Source organism: Ursus maritimus, unplaced genomic scaffold, assembly GCF_017311325.1.
Source record: "Ursus maritimus isolate PB19 unplaced genomic scaffold, ASM1731132v1 scaffold_3, whole genome shotgun sequence".
NCBI lineage: Eukaryota > Metazoa > Chordata > Mammalia > Carnivora > Ursidae > Ursus > Ursus maritimus.
The window spans coordinates 18,472,329-18,477,468 of record NW_024425563.1 but is presented as its reverse complement, the minus strand read 5'-3'; positions in this window follow the sequence as shown (position 1 = coordinate 18,477,468).

The window sequence follows — 5,140 nt, the reverse complement described above, 5'->3', positions numbered from 1 at the left end:
TGTTCAGTCACTCAATTCTAGCCCTCCCACTGCCCTTTACAGTGCTGGGCTGGGGGTTCCCAGTTGTTACCAGGTCTCTTTCGCTGTTCTCTCTGGGGGTCCCTCCATCCTCTGTGGTGCAGAAGCTGCTTGCTGTCGATGTAGACAGACAGACATTCACTGTGTCCACACCGAAGGGGAGATCAGGGTTTTCCTACTTCAGAATTCAAATTAAATGGGTTAAAGCTACCCCAACTACAGGAAACAACTCTGTATACAAGGAAAATGCTTTCAGTAAGAGAAAGGTATGAGGAATGGAAAGACATTTTTGTTGAGGGAAAACGTAGAACAAAATCTGAATGTAAAAAAGTTTTAGGTTTATAGAAAAAAAGTTTTCTATATGGTCAGTAATGGCTAAGATTAAGTTTTAACATTAGTTTTGTTTATGAAAAGCAAAGCAATAATCTAAGCTTCTATGCCTTCACCAGATCTTTGATCATTCAGGAAAACTGAGTCTTCAATATTAAAAGAGCCAAGTTTTGCTCACAATTACATAACCCTCAGTATTTGCCTTTAAAATCTTTGTCACTTTGGTTAAATATTTCCAAATGATCAGCGATCCTATTTAATAAAATGTTCAAACATTTTGAAGGTTATTGACAAACTTTCCAAAATCAAATTCTAAAAAGTCTTTTCATCATAATCTAATATTCCAGAGGGCCCATGGCATAGTTCAAAATATTTGTCTCCTGATAAAAAGATTACATTAATTAGGCTTGTTAACAAGGGACGCTGTGCCAACTGAATGATACTGAACCCTCTCAGATTATATTTATGTAGAAATGTCATTAAAAACGATATGAAACTCTCAGAAATCAGGTATGTCCTAGTAGGTTACCTTGAAGTGGTGTGTGTCTCAGGAATAACCCAATTTCCTTGTCAACTGCATTGTCGTGAACTCTAATTAGATCTTTAACCACAGCCACTTTTAAGTCTTTTGTTGTTTCCCAACAGTTATGCTTTTACAAACCCTCCTGCAAAGGGGTTTCATCTGCACTGAGACTCCTGGAAAGAAATCTGAGTAAGCAACTGAACTCGGTAAGAATTTCCAGAACTAATGCAAGAATTAGATTTAAGCAAAACAACATGGGACTGAATGAATTGAGGATGATTATAATTTTTATGACTTTCTTTTGTTGAAACATTGTTTTTCCAGATTTAAAGAAATTAACTGTAACTTACAGCAATTTGATAAAATATACCTCTGTGAATAAAACATTTCTCTTTACCTGATCAGAATTCAAAAAACTCTATTCTTAGATTTTCATAATATATTTACTTGCATAAGTTCAACAAGAGTAACAGGACACAACTGGAAACACTGGGTGTGGTACCAAGGCTTTGACTGGAATGTCATATTTGAGGGAGGCCTGCAATTACCAGAGAGCTTAATGAACTAAGGTGGACTATAGGGAACCAATAAAGCCCCTTGGAAAAATAGCCTAATATCTTGTTGACAGCATTCCCAGCAGACTGACTGACCATGTGGAGAGAGAAGGTCACTTCCTGGCAGGTCTAAGAACCTCAGGATACTTTTGGGACCTTGAGAAAGAATCCAAATCTACAGGTGTTACAGGTAAAGTCTGTGGCAAGTATTTGGCTTGGCTTCCAACCTTGAGAGTCCTTATAAAAAGAGTCTGTAAGATCAATCACTATCCTTGCTGCACTTAGACTTACTTCGCAAACCAGTCTCAATGGGCTATCTTTGGTAAAAATGAGGGTGATTCTAGAGAGAAAAACTGTTTGAATACTATATTATAATACATTTCATTATAAACTAGACAAAATCCTGATTTCTTCTGGTTTTCTCCAATGCCTGGCTACAACTCCCCTAACATTTTTGGTTTTTTCTCCCCCATCCTTTTTACTTGGCTTGATAACTAAAAACTGCCCTCTTTCCTGAAGCCCTACAAACTGCATATAAACTACTTCAGAGAAATCACAACAACTCAGTCTCTATACCCGTTGCTCTACGGGCTACTCCAGAAGATCACCACAGAAACTCGAATTACAAACCAAGAAAATACATCAGATTGCCACGGCCTGACGTCCAGAAATCCATTTGACTGGCTACCCTCAGAAACTGGTTTATAATTTGATCTGATCATGAACCATTGCTTTTGTTTCCACGGAAATGGCTTATTCATTCCTGATTTGAACCATTGGACTAACTCTGAGAACACATCACCACCTTCTGAAATGAGTTTAACTCAACCGACTATCGTCAGAACCCAGACTGGTTCACTGCAATGGAATAATCTGTCATTTTTAATGGGTGACCCTTCCAGGGAAGTTTCATAGGAGGGAACTGCAGGGGCCAAGAGCAGGCCATCCAGAATGTACCACAACGGCATACGCATTCTTTTAAATTGAAACTATGTGGAGAACAGCAGGAACAAGGACACTCAGACCCTTCTCCATCCTCCTGAAAGAAGAAAATCAATCTCCCATGTGAAAGGTACCCTCCCTGCACTAAGAAAGCTGTAGAAACAAAGCTTGTTAAATTTTTACTAATCTACTACCACAGCCTGAATTCCTCACTAAAGCTCCCAAACAGCTGTTTTCTTTATCCTGTCCATTCCTGACAGGTTTACTGTCTAAAATGTATATTTTAAAAATGCCTGCTTTGGTCTTTTGTTTAGGTTTCAGTTTCATTACTGGGACTCCGGGTGCACAAAATAAAACTTTGATTTTTTTTTTCCTCCTGTTAATCTGTCTCATGTAAATTTAATTCCTAGTCCAGTTGGAAGAAACTTGGACAGGAAAATTTCTTCCTCCCCTTCACTCTGGCATGCCAGTTGGCCCACCAGCCCAGAGCTAAATCACTGGCTTTGAATAATGCCTGAGGCTTTCCACCTCCCCTCTCCACAGGCGTCTGGCACTGCTGAGAAAAGTGAGCTCAAGGTGGGGTGACAAGAGCAAACAAGGACAGGGTGGTTAAGCTGCTCAGCCCCAGGTTCAGGTAACGAAATATATAAACATTTTTACATCAACCCTCCTGTTCATACTTATCTATATGTATATTCACATATGGGCCAGATCTTCTCACACTCCAAGTATCGACGCTTATAACAATGTCTAACAAAATATGTGCTACACAGATATAATACCTTGTAAAAATCCACAAAAACATGTGAGAGGCCCCAGAGAATAGAGGCATAAACAGATACAAGATTACAGGTGTGGGAAACTACAAATTTTCAGTGGAAAAGTACACAAGTGAACAGAGACTGCAGTGAGGACACAGGAGGTGGGGCTCAGGAGGGAAACAAAATAGGGCAGAAGGAAGAAAAGGTGCTCGAGAAATGACCCCAAGTTATTAGAATCCTTTAAAAATGTCATGTAATCTTCCAAGAATAAGGTACTATAGTATTTCATAATTGGATCACTGGGCAGGAAGAAGGGGGGAAAAAACTAGATTGTGTCTAAATACTTTAAAACTTGACACTTACCAAGTACGTTAACGATTGTTTTAGATGAAAAGGAAAATAAAAAAGATCAAGAAAAAAAAATGAAAAAGAGCACGTATAATGTGACAACAGAATCGTGGTAAAGGCTATGTAAGTATTACATTAATAATTCAAATAGCCACCATTTTCTCCTGTCACTTTAGGACATCAGTCAAGCTGTTAAGTGGGAACACAGGTATGTACACACACAGTATACTTTCTGGCAAGTGTCCTCTGCTATTTATTTGATCTTTGCTCTAAGGGCAGAGTTTTGGCTGTCTTAAACACCAATCTCTTGTAAACAAAGTCTATCTCTGGGGTGCGCAGTTACCTAGTCTTGACCCAGAGAAAGAGAAGAAGCATTTTAATAGACATTTTCCTTCAGTTGCATGGTTTCTGGTCCTCTACAAAACAGTTCATTTGCCTCTTTAATAAAAGTTGAAATTAGTTTCAACCTGGATTGAAAAATCATTTATCCTATGGAAATAAATGGTCCAAAAAAAAGTTAGTGAAAGTACTAGTGTCCATTAGACATATTTTCTTACATCTGGCCACTAGAGAGAAAATCAACTCACAGGGCATTCCAGACATTCTGGTCTCACACAGGTTCATTTTTTGTTTAAGTGCCATCATCTGTCCATATTTCACCTCTTGTTAATAAAACCAGTAGAGGTGTTCAGACTGAGAGGAACATGGACTTTCTAAAACCAGAATCTAAAACCTCACAGGCCCAGTTAAATGCTGTCTGTATAACCGACACGTTGAAATTACTAAGAACTTCCATCAACATCCAAAGGATGACAGTACGTTATGTAAGCCTGTTAAGACCCCGGATACATAGCAATCCGACCGCCCCTAGGGACAGGTTCTTCCATTAAGTGACTGAATAAAAAAGTAGCTTTTGTTTTTAAGAGGATATTTAACACGTGCTATTTATAGCACCACCAGTCTGCGGAACTCTCCTATGTCAAAGAAAATGCCCTCTGATTCCATGAACGGGTTCACAGCAACCTCGGCATCTTTTACGGGAGACCGGTGACCGGCTCTGGAAAGCTGTCCGCGTCCAGAACAGATTAGTCCGGCAACCCCGCGACGGACATGGAGAAACAATGAGGCAGCTTAAGTTACTTCCCCAGAGCGACCCAGCGGTTCCCGGACACGTCTGTCAGGCCCCGTGAGAGGACGGCCGCAGCCACAGAGCGACCGCTGGAGAAGCGCCCGCAAGGGACCCACAACTGAAGAACGCGACCTGTGCCCAAAGAAAAAAGGCCTTTGCGTGCAGAAGGGGAAGAGCACGGACTGGTGTGAGGTTCATGAAGGCCCGCGGCTGAGCGAAGAACGAGGAAATACAAAACAGCCTTTCGTGCTCTTTTCGCCTCCCACATTACCACCGAAGCTACGCGAAGGCGCGTACACACCCCTACACGCGCCGTGCTGACACGTTCCTCCTCCTCAAAATCACGCCGGGAGGAAAAGCCCCCCTCCGAAACGATCGGCCGCAAGGGGCATCACGTCTCCACAGAGTCACACACACTCCGTCCCCACCACCTGTAACCACCCGTCAAGAACCCCAAGATACCTCACAGGAAAGAAGAACCACCTCCATTTCCGTGGTGACCGCACCCGATTCACGCAGCACACCCAGCGCGGAC